A 12,446-nucleotide genomic window follows, 5' to 3' on the forward strand; every position below is an offset into this window, starting at 1 on the left:
GAGGAAGACTCATTAATAGCCTGCATTATGCAGATGACACAACCTCGCTTGCTGAAAGTGAAGAGGACTTGAAGCACTTACTAATGAAGATCAAAGACCACAGCCTTCAGTATGGATTGCAACTCAACATAAAGAAAATAAAAATCTTCACAACTGGACCAATAAGCAACATCATGGTAAACGGAGAAAAGATTGAAGCTGTCAAGGATTTCATTTTACTTGATCCATCATCAACAGCCATGGAAGCAGCAGTCAAGAAATCAAAAGATGCATTGCATTGGGTAAATCCGCTGCAAAGGACCTCTTTAAAGTGTTGAAGAGCAAAGATATCACCTCAAAGACTAGGGTGCCCATGACCCAAGCCATGGTATTTTCAATTGCATCATATTAATGTGAAAGCTGGACAATGAATAAGGAAGACCGAAGAACAATTGGCGCCTTTGAATTGTGGTGTTGGCAAAGAATATTGAATATACGACTGCCAAAAGAACAAATCTGTCTTAGAAGAAGTACAACCAGAACGTTCCTTAGAAGCAAGGATGGCGAGACTGCGTGTTACATACTTTGGACACGTTGTCAGGAGGGATCAATCCCTGGAGAAGGACATATCACGTTTGGCAGAGTACAGGGTCTGCGGAAAAGCGGAAGACCATCAACGAGGCGGATTGACACAGTGGCTGCAACAATCAGCTCAAGCATAACAACGATTCTAAGGATGGCTCAGGACCGGGCACTGTTTCATTCTGTTGTGCATAGGGCCAACTGGATGGCTCCTAACAACAACAACAAAAACAGAGAAATAAGCAAACTCTCTCCAGGAACTTGTATCTAGTATCAGAATGAATAGAAAATTATTCTCTTGCTTAGTTTTGCAAGGTTCTCTGTGACCTCTCCAGTCTATGGAATAGAGAAATTCCTTCACACAGCTCCTGCTTTTAATACAGGATTGAGTCATGCTTCTTCAATAGAACAAAACCTACTTCTCTGTTATCTGTTTGAGATTAACAGAGAGACAGTCTGGGATTCTTTAGTTTCCTTAGAAAAGCACAGCCCATTTTGGTCACTTAAGGTCATCCATGCTGGTTTAGGCTTGAACTAGTCAAGTACTCCCTTGCTCAAACTGATGAGTAGGTCTAAGTAGGTTTGAGCAGAACTTAGTGCTTCCCTGAGATGTCTTGGCTTTGCCAGAGCTCTGCCATCCCAGTAGGCTGGGAACTTCCATTTTCACCTCTTTGATGAGTTTCCAGAGGCGGCAGTTTTGCTAATGGATACCAGGGCCCTTCAAAGATGTCAGGCCTGAACTTTGACTCCCCAACCCAACCACTGAATTCAGAAAACATCCCCTTGCCTTACTCAAGGAAAACGAAACCAGCATAAAAGCAAGCTAAAGGTTGGTAGAAGTGAACGTAAAAAAAAAAGAAGAGCTATTGTTTCTAGAAAGTGGAGCGAGACTTTTAAGACACACCTCAAGGAGGCCAGAGGGGTGGATCTGTGGAACTTCTAGACGGTGGGAGGAGCCAGGCTGCCTGCCTTCCCAGGTCCCCCAACATGCAGCACAAACCTGCCATCACTGAGGCCTCAATAAATGGGAAATAATAATCATTTTAAAGTATGGTTACTGCCCTGGGGTTGTGGTGTCTGGCAGAGTTGACAAGGCTTATACATGTAAATTAATTAAATAAGAAGCAATCAATGGCCCTGGACACCTTTCAGACTCAGAACTGAAGCCACTCCCAAAGTCCACATTCAGCCAAAGGTTAGACAGGCCTATAAAAAAAACAATAATGCACATGAGGAATGTGCTTCCTAGATCGATCAAGTGTATGAGACCAAATGGGCAACATTTGCCCCAAAACAAAGACTGGAAGGCAGGAAGGGACAGGAAAATCAGACGAATGGAACCTGGGAGCCCAGGGTGGAAAGTGAAAGGGGGAGAGTGCTGACACGATGCTGGGATTGCAACCAATGTCACAAAACAATTTGTGTATCAATTTTTGAGTGAGAAACTAACTTGTGCGCTAAACTTTCACCTAAAGCACAATTAAAAACAAAAAAAAGAAGCAATCGGAAGCTGAACTACATCATCTGGGCCCTACCTTTTCAAGCACCCCTCCTGCCATGTCCCCTCACTCTTAATACTCCCGTGTCCAGCGGCCCTCTCTCTGATCCTAGAAGATGCCATGCTTGTTCCTGCCTCAGGGCCTCTGTACTTGCTGTTTCCTCAATTCTAAATACTCTGTCCCCAGATTTTGCAAGTCTCTTCCTTCTCATCATTCAGATCTCAGCTAGAAAGTCATCACCACCCCATCACTTCCTCTGAAAGCCTGCATCTAAACTGCACACACATACACACACACGCACACGCACACATGCACACAGGCACGCACATGCCTTTTCTCATTCTGGGGTCACGTTTTCTTCCCTGCCGTTATCTAGCTGATTTGTTTGCTGGTTTATTTCTGGTCCCCGTCCTGGTTTCTTTGTTTGTTGGTTTATTGATACTCCTCATTAGGAGTATAAGGTCCCTAAGAACAGAATCCTTGTCGCTGCCCATATCCTGAACATCTATGGCACCACCAAAATCCAAGTGGTTTTCAGAGGACTTGACCGTCAGCCTGCCATCATCACCAGTAATATCCTCACACCCTGACCCACCAGGCCCGTGGAGTGAAATAGCTCTCACTGACCTTACAAAGCTGGGGCCTGAATCTGTGCTGAAGCAGGGAACCTGGGTGCCATCGGTGCAGTTCCCTCGGTCCTCTCTCAGTCTGGGGGACTCCCTTCTCTCCACTGACTCTACCGACACCTGCCCTTTTCACCTCCTATCCAGACACCCAACCACTTCTCTTTAACAAAGGTCCTAGGTCAGCTTCTCTAGAGGCGGATCCTGAGATGAGACTCTTATTCAAGTGATGCACTGAGAAAGTGCTCAGGAAAACGAGATGGGGAGCAGGAGATGGAGAAGACCATAGCGGGAATGTGGTGTCAGCTGCACGCCAGCCTCAGCCTGATCCAGAAGCTCTGGAGCAGGGATTGCACAGTTAGTCCCACCTGGAGGCAAGAAGTCAGCCTGGGGCCAGTCAGTCTTTGGCCTCACTGGGTGGTGTGTAGCAGTGACCTATGTTCCCATTTAGCTGATTAAGGTGTGCCTGACCCAAGCCACGGTGTTTTCAGTGGCGTCATATGCACGTGAAAGCTAGACAATGAATAAGGAAGACCAAAGAAGAACTGATGCCTTTGAATTGTGGTGTTAGCGAAGAATACTGTAATATACCATGGACTGCCAAAAGAACAAACAAATCTGTCTTGGAGGAAGTGCAACCAGAATGCTCCTTGGAAGCAAGGATGGCGAGACTGTGTCTTACATACTTTGGACATGTTGTCAGGAAGGATCAGTCCCTATAGAAGGACATCATGCTTGGTAAAGTACAGGGTCAGCGAAAAAGAGGAAGACCCTCAATGAGATGGACTGACACAGCGGCTGCAATGACAGGCTCAAGCACGGCAATGATTGTGAGGATAGTGCAGGACCAGGTGGTGTTTCATTCTGTTGTGCATAAGTTTGCTATGAGTTGCAACTGACTCGACAGCACCTAACAATGACAACAACTCTCCCAAAAGGGCAGCCAGCATGCCCAGTGTCCGGGATGGTGCACTGGAGGTGAGGGCTCCAGGTAGGCACCACGGTATCCAACTTGATGAGCCTTTGTTCACTGCTGTCAAGTTGGTCCCCAGCTCGTGGTGAGTCCACGCACAAAGGAACGAAATATTGTGATTCACAGGGTTTGCACTCGCAGATTTTCAGAAGCAGATGGCCAGGTCTTTCTTCCTAGTTTGTCTTAGTCTGGAAGCTCTGCTGAAACCTGTTCAGCATCATAGCAACACCCGAGCCTCCAAAGACAGATGGGTGGTGGGTGTACGTGAGGTGCACTGGCTGGGAATCAAACTCCCGCATGGAAGGTGAGAATTCTACATCTGAACCACCAAACCGAAAACTAAACCAGTTACTGTCAAGGAGACCCCGACTCATAGTGACCTCATGCATGTCCGTGTAGAACCGTGCTCCACAGGGTTTTCAATGGCTGAGTTTTCAGAAGTAGATCACCAGGCCTTTCTTCCAAGGCACCTCTGGGTGGACCTCAACCTCCAACCTTCAGTGACCAGCTGAGCACGTTAACAGTTTGCTCCACCCTGGGACTCTTTACTGAGTTAGGTTAGCACAAATGCACAAAGGGCTGCTGACTTCCAGCATCCTTTGCAACCTGCCTTCAGACCCCCCAGTGAAGGAAACACCACAAGGAGGGCCTGTGCCCCACCCGGAATGAAAAGTAAGAGAGACAGACAGGGACCAATTCAAATCGGTGTCTCAAAAAAACGATCCAGTTGGAGCAGCAAGTAATCAATGTCACCTCCTAGCTGGGTGTGTGCAGTAGGGTAACAGGCTCAGGTTGCTGTAGATTTTACAGCCCTAGGGATCACTTGGAAACCCTGGTGGTGTAGCGGTTAAGTGCTACGGTTGCTAACCAAAAGGTCGGCAGCTTGAATCCACCAGGTGCTCCTTGGAAACTCTATGGGGCACTTGTACTCTGTCCTATAGGGTTGCTATGAGTTGGAATCGACTCGAGGGCAAAGGGTTTGGGGTTTTTTTTTTTTTTTTTTTTTGGTCGGGATCCCTTTCAGGGGTGCTGTCCTTGCACGATTTCTCCATTCCCATTTTTACTTGAGAAAGAAAAGGCGGCAATCCAGGATGCCTCAAATACACCAAGAACACCTGTTTCTTAAGACCGATTTAGAAAAACAGAATGAACTTCAGAAAGTGATCTCTTTTAAAACTGAATTCATACATCTTCCAATTATGACACAATAGAGATAGTTTTCAAATGTGGTTTTAATTTTTATAACATTGTAAAAACCAGGGGGGTCCAAGGTCGACTCTGGAAGATTCAGGTCTCTGTTAGCCCCCACCCGGCCCCCAGCCCTTTCTCCTCCTTTTTGGGGTCGGGGGTCCCTGCAGGCACCCACAGCACAGTGCCTGGAGTCAGCGACCGAGACAGGGTTAGCGGGCGTGTTTGTTCCTAAGATAGTTAAGCTTTTGGTTTTCATTACCTTCTATTTATGGCAAGTAATACTGGTTCTCCTTTTCAAAAAATGCTTTTTTGTTGTTTTTAGTTTTAAGATGAATACAGTACGAGCAGTACTGGATATGGCAAAAGTCCTTATGGTGGTACGTGACGGGTGGGGTGATAGTAACAGTAACTGGATGGGCTGATTAGCAAAGCCAAAGCCAAGCCCATTGCCATTGAGTCGATTCTGACTCACAGCAACCCTACAAGACAGAGTAGAACTGCCCCATAGGGTTTCCAAGGAGCAGCTGCTGGATCTCAACTGCCAACGTTTTGGTTAGCAGCCGAGCTTTTAACCACTGTGCCACCAGGGCCCCAAGGGCTGAATAGTGTCTCCCAAAAAGATATGTTGAAGGTTGAACTCCTGGGATCTGTGCATGTAAGCTTGTTTGGAAACAGGGTCTTTGCAGGTATAACTAGTTCACACAAGGTCACGCAAAGTGGAGCGGCCCTAGTCTAACCTGACTGATGTCCACGTGAAGAGGAGAAGACATGTGGACAGACACAGAGAAGAAAGGCATCCACATGAAGAAGGAGGCAGAGACTGGCGCGATGCTGCTACCTGCCAAGGGCCTGGCCGACCAGCAGCTGGGAGAGATAAGGAAGGATGCCCCCCTAGAGGCTTGGGAGGGGGCACGGCCCTGCCAACACCCTGAATACAGACTGCTGGAGTCCGGAACTCTGAGAGCATACATTTGTCTTGTCTTAAGCCCCCTACTTTGTGATAGCTTGTTACAGCAGCCGGGAAAACGAATGCAGTGGCTACGTATCTTTCAAACCAAACCAAGCTAACTCAGTAAGGAGTCCCTGGATGGAGCAAACAGTTAACGTGCTCAGCTGGTAACTGAAAGGCTGGAGGTTCAAATCCACCCAGAGGTGCCATGGAAGAAAGGCCTGGTGATTTACTTCTGAAAACTCGGTCACTGAAAACCCTACGGAGCACAGTTCTACTTTGACACACCTGGGGTCACCACAAGGGGGGGTCTACTTGACAGCAACTGGTTTTTTTTTTCGGTTTGGTGGTTCAGATGTAGAATTCTCACCTTTCACGCAGGAGACTTGAGTTCGATTCCCAGCCAATGCACCTCGTGCGCAGCCACCACCTGTCTGTCACTGGAGGCTTGCATGCTGCTATGATGCTGAACAGGTTTCGGCGGAGATTCCAGACTGAGATGGACTAGGAAGAAAGGCCTGCCCATCTGCTTCTGAAAATCACACAGTGAAAACCCTATGAGTCAATTCTGACTCATAGCTACATCTCCTACTCTGGTGATAACAATGCTGTTGTTGTTGGCTGCTGTCAAGTCGATTCTGACATATGGCGACCCCATGGGACACAGTACAACTGCCCCATAGGGTTTTCTAGGCTGTAATCTTTACGGGGAGCCCTGGTGGTACAGTAGTTTAGAACTCAGCAGCTAACCAAAAGGTCGGCAGTTCGAATCCATCAGCCATTCCTTGGAAACCCTATGGGGCAGTTCTACTCTGTCCTATAGGGTTGCTGGGAGTGGAAATTGACTCAAATATGAATCAGAGTTAACTCAACAGCAACAGGCTTGGTTTGTTTTGGAATCCTTATGGAACCAGATCACCAGGTGTTTCTTCAGCGGAGCCACTGGGTGGGTTCAAACCATCAACCTATCAGTTAGCAGCTGAGCGCTTCACCGTTGAGACACAATAGTAGCTGACATTCATTGTACGCTCAGTAGGTACCAGGCACTGTAATACATGCATCCCACAGTTACCTGCAAATGACAGGCTTTAATTAAACGAGATGACACATGAGCTCCATAAGTGCTGTCTGTCATTATTCTTGCTGCCATCTCACTGTGATCAGCCCGTATACAGCTCTGCAGATGAGGAGATGCACAAGGCCGCCCCTCCCCCAGCCTACGGGCCATCACACAGATGATATAAAGCTGTCCAGGTCAGGTAAGCTCTGTCCCAGAACACAGGGTTTCTTTGCACATGGGCATAGTCAACTGGCTGCCCTTTGACCCGGGCTGGGGAAGTGCCGTGAATTGCATTATGTCCCCCCAAAAATGTGTGTATCAACTTGGTTAGGCCATGATCCCCATTGTCGTGTGGTTGTCCTCCATTTTGTGATTGTAATTTTATGTTGAGAGGATTAGGGTGGGATTTTACCACCACCCTTACTCAGGTCACCTCCCTGATCCAAGGTAAATTCCCTGGGGTGTGGCCTGCAGCACCTTTTATCTCTCAAGAGATAAAAGGAAAGGGAAGCAGAGTTGGGGACCTCATACCACCAAAAAAGCAACACTAGGAGCAGAGCGCGTTCTTTGGACATAGGGTCCCTGCACCAGAGAAGCTCCTGGACTAGGGGAAGATTTAGGACAAGGGCCTTCCTCCAGAGCCAACAGAGAAAAAAAGCCTTCCCCTGGAGCTGACACCCTGAATTTGGACTTGTAACCTATTAGACTGTGAGAAAATAAATTTCTCTTTGTTAAAGCCATCCACTTGTGGTATTTCTGTTGTGGCAGCACTAGATGACCAAGATAGGAGGTAAGCCTCAGACAGGAGGAGAAAGGGCAGGTACAGGTCTGGCCTAGGCAGGACTTCAGCTTAGGTGCACTCAGAAGCCTGAAAGGAGCGGGTGTGTGCTGGAGCTAGTGGAGAGGATGCGGGTCCTTTGAGTGTGAGTGCAGGATGAGCAGGGGCCTGGGTGTCCTGCTGAGTACCACATTTATCCTGTTGGGCTGGGGAGCTGGGAGGGATAGGAGGCCAATTCTGAGACTGGGTGAGGGCAAGGCCACAGCAGGGCTGCCGGTGCCCAGCCCCTACCTGGCTGAAATGACCATCTGGCTGCTCGGTGGGCCTGGACCTTCCTCCAGTCATGGTGCTTGGACACTGATTATCATACCTCCAGGAGATTTGAATTTCACCCACAGACAATAGCAGTTTAACCCCCATCCATGAGGGCAGGTGTACCCACTTAGCCTAGAGGTTGAGGCGTACCCAGTGGGGGTCTCAATTACGGGTGACATTTGAGGTAGACGGATGCCTTTGAGCTGCTCAAATCTGAGGGTAGCATGATGCATGGTGCTGGCCCCAGGAGATGACACGTCTGCAGAACAGGACTGCAGCCCAGCAGCCCCGTCAACCTCCTCATCTGTAAGATGGGCCTAAGAACAATGCTTCATATCCACCCCAGGGATTCGCCATGAAGGCCAAGTTCTCTTGGTTAAAAGTTTAAGGTCCAGAGTTAGAATGATTGGGCTTACTCTTGGTTTTAACACTTTTTAGCTGTGAACTTTGGGCAAGCCACATAGAACCTTTAATAGCCTTGGTTTCCTCATCTGTGAAATGGGGATAGTAACTAATGCACTTAACTTACAGATTATTGTAACAGTTAAGTGAGGTGAAGTATAAAAATGCTGCTAGCACATCACTGGGCCCCTCCTCAGGACATTAATGGCTGCTGTGCATGCCTTTAATTTGTGAAAGCTAAAAAAAAAAAAAAAAAAAGCTGCAAATTATTTCCTAAATTCTCCCCTCCTCTTCCCTCTTAGAAGTCCCTGGCTGGTACAAATGGTTAACAAGCTCAGCCACTTAACCAAAAGTTTGCCAGCTGGAATCCACCCAGTGGTGCCTTAGGAGAAAGGCCTGGCGATCTACTTTGAAAACTCAGCCACCGAAAATCCTATGGAGCACAGTTCTACTCCAACACATATGGGGTCCCTGTGAGTTAGACTTGACTTGATGGCAACTGGTCTTCTCTCTTAACTCATTTCCTAGATTCTAGTTTCTCCTGGAGCTCTGGTTGCCCAGTGGGTAAAAGAGCTCAGCTGCTAACCAAAAGGTCAGCAGTTCAAATTCACCAGCCCCTCCTAGGATGCCCTGTGGTGCAATTCTGCTCTGCCCTATAGGCTTGCTATGAGTCAGAATTGACTTGACAGCAATGGGTTTGGTTTTTGGTTTAGTTTCTCCTCTCCACAGTCCCTCTTGCCACTGTACCCAGAATGAGCTTCCTTACGCACAGATGGTATCAAGGTCCCCCTGAGCTTGGTGGCCACAACCCTTCACCTTTGGGCCCCACCTCCTGCCCTCCCTTCTCCAGACCCTGAGCACCTTCCTGGGTGGACCATGTCTCACGCGGTTCCTTCCGCTCCAATGACTTGTCACCATCACACTTACCTCATCCCCAGGGCTCACTTCTTTGTTGGCTTTTCCTGATCCTCTGGTGACATGAACTTGGCTTTCTTCTAGGGTCAGGGGTGTGGCAGTGTGTCTGAGCCCCCTGACTGCATGCAGCACAAGCCTGGTGTACCCAGAGCCTACCCACAGTGGGCAGGTATTGGCCAAAGCACTGATGAACAAAGACGGCACGGCAGGGCTCCTGAGACTCTTCTGTGGGAGCCCAGTGGCATGGCATGTTAGTGAGGGTCCCTGGGCTCCAAAGAGGAAGCTGCTGCCCTGTGGTTTGAACCTCCAGATGCCAACAGCAGGACCCAGAGAGCGGCCCACATCCTGTCCTTGGCCTCAGATGGCTCTGGTGAGGATGTATGACAGCCGGAAACCCCAGCAGACACTGTGCGGGAGGAAGTGGGAAGAAGAAGCCCTAGCCATCGGTTACTGAGCACCTACCATGTGTCAGGTGCATGCTTTTGTGGAATTCTTCCAACCTTCTGACCAGGTAAGGACAGTTACTATTCCCGTAGTTCAAAACTGGAAGTTCAGGCTGGGGGGAGGCCTCAACGCAGAGAGGTTAAGCCACTCACGATTAGGAGGTAGTTAACCTGCATTCTAAGGAGTTCCTGGGTGGTGCAAAGGGCTAAGTGCTCCACTACTAGCCAAAAAGGTTGGCAGTTCAAACCCACCCAGAGGCACCTTGGCAGACAGGCCTGTCAATCTGCGTCCAAAAGGTCACAGCCTTGGAAACCCTACGAAGCAGCTCTACTTTGCACACATGGGGTCGACATGAGGGGGAATCGACTCCATGACAATTAACAACAACAAACCTGCAGCCACGCCCAGCTCTGTTTGACCCCAAGCCCCACAGTCTGGCATAGTCACAGCCTTCTGATTGCTGGTGTATAAACCCAGTTCAAACTGCCCTAAGAAAAGAGCTAACATGTGGCTCCTGAAACTGAAAAGTCCAGGGCAAGAGTTTCTTCATCACTTAGGTCCAATAGAAGCCCTGGAATTGAATCACTGATTTGAGTCCCTACACTTAACACTGGGGACAAAGCAATGTCATTCACCGATTGGCGGGGTCATGTGATGACCCTAGCAGGTGGTGGGGAGGGGCTACCCCACCTGAACTCCATGGACTGGGAGCAGGGGTGACTAGGTCCACGAAAGACAATGGGGATGATGTTATCCAAAGAAGAAGAGTTGAGTGGGGGGTGGACAAGCCCAACAGATGTCCACTAAAATTTCTGACCGCCCTGTCACACAGCCAAAAACAATAACAACAGTAAGCACTCGAAAAACCAGAGACAGCAAGGATACCTTCTGAGTACATTTAAAAGGAAGAGGCTGCAAGAATCCCTGAATTTCCCAGCTAGAATAAGGGACCTAAGAGATCAACTACTACCAATCTCACCACGACAGTAACACCTCCCCTTTATGAGCGTCATCTCTGACTGACTTTTACAGCTTTCATTTCTTTCCTCATTATATTCATGTTTTTCTCCACCTCTTAGGGCCCCTGGAGCATATTTGTAATATTGTTTTGAGATCTTTGTCTGCTACTTCCATCACCCTTGTCACTTCTGCATCTGTTTGTACTGGTTGACTTTCCCTCTGGTTTTAGGTCATATTTTCCTGCACCTTTGCATGCCTGCTAATTTTTCATTGGCTGCTAGACATTGTGATTTTACAGTGTTGGGCATTGCATTTTATTGTATTCTTTTTAAATAGTGCTGGACTTTGTACTTGGGCTCAGTTCAATCCTAGTGAGGTTGCTTTTAAGCTTATTATTTACCAGGGCAGCCTTTAGTTCAGGGCTAATCTAACCCCATGATGAAAGTGTGATCCTACCACGGTTTGTGCCTGACACCTTGTATACGACATGGTCTTTTCACACTGGCTGGAGTAAACACTACTCCTAGTCCCTCGTGGGCTCTGGGCATTGTTCTGGGCTTGCTACTTTCCGGTGTTCTTTCACCAGCCTCTTGGAGTCTCACTGCAAATATGCATAGATCACAACATTCAGCCAGCGACTCAGGCGCTCTTTTGCAGACCTCTGGAGTTCTCTTTCCATGGGCAATCCCCTCATTCCAAAGACCTTGCCCTACAATACCCAGCAGCCTTTGCGTCTCTGAACTCCAATGGCTGTCTCCACCCGTAAGACCCCGGGCTTGGCTGAATTTCCCTTCACTGTGCTGCAGCCCGGAAACCTTCTCCAGGAAGCAAACTGAGCAACTGTAGGGTGCTGCTCGTGTGTTCCCCTGTTTTCGGTGATCATGGTCCGGTATTGTCCGTTGTTCAAAATCTGAAAACCATTGTTTCATCTGGAGCCCTTATCAGCGTTAAGCTGTGCTATCATTATTTCGTTAAATCTTCGCAGCACCCTAGAGATCAGGCTATTTCTAAAACAAGAAAACTTGGAGTGATCAGGTACCTTTCCCAGAATCCACAGATCCCAAGGTTTTGATCACGTGTTTGACTATTCTTCTAACCGGTGCACCTCATGCGCAGCCACCACCCACCTGTCAGTGGAGGCTTGCCTGTTGCTGTGATGCTCAACAGGTTTCAGCGGAGCTTCCAGACTAAGACGGATGTCATAGATTGAATTATGTCCCCCCCAAAATATGTGTATCAATTTGGCTGGGCCGTGATTCCCAGTATTGTGTGATTTTCCTATATGTTGTAAATCCTACCTCTTTGATGTTAATGAGGGAGGATGGGCGGCAATTGTGTTAGTGAGGCAGGACTCGGTCTATAAGACTGGATTGTGTCTTGAGGCAATCTCTTGAGATGTAAAAGAAAAAAGCACGCAGAGAGGTGGAGGGACCTTATACCACCAAGAAAGCAGTGCCAGGAGCAGAGCATGTCCTTTGGACCCGGGGCCCCTGTGTGGAGAAGATCCTAGTCTGGGGGAAGACTGAAGAGAAGGCCGACAGAGAGAGAAAGCCTTCCCCTGGAGCTGACACTCTGAATTTGGACTTTTAGCCTACTTTACTGTGAAGAAATAAATTTCTCTTTGTTAAAGCCATCCACTTGTGGTATTTCTGTTATAGCAGCACTAGATGACTAAGACAATGGACCAGGAAGAAAGGCCTGGTGATCTGCTTCCAAAAATCAGCCCATGACAACTCTATGGATCATCACAGTCCAATCAGCAACCAATAACGGGGA

The sequence above is a fragment of the Elephas maximus genome, chromosome 16 (assembly GCF_024166365.1).
Source record: "Elephas maximus indicus isolate mEleMax1 chromosome 16, mEleMax1 primary haplotype, whole genome shotgun sequence".
In the NCBI taxonomy this organism is placed as follows: Eukaryota; Metazoa; Chordata; class Mammalia; order Proboscidea; family Elephantidae; genus Elephas; species Elephas maximus.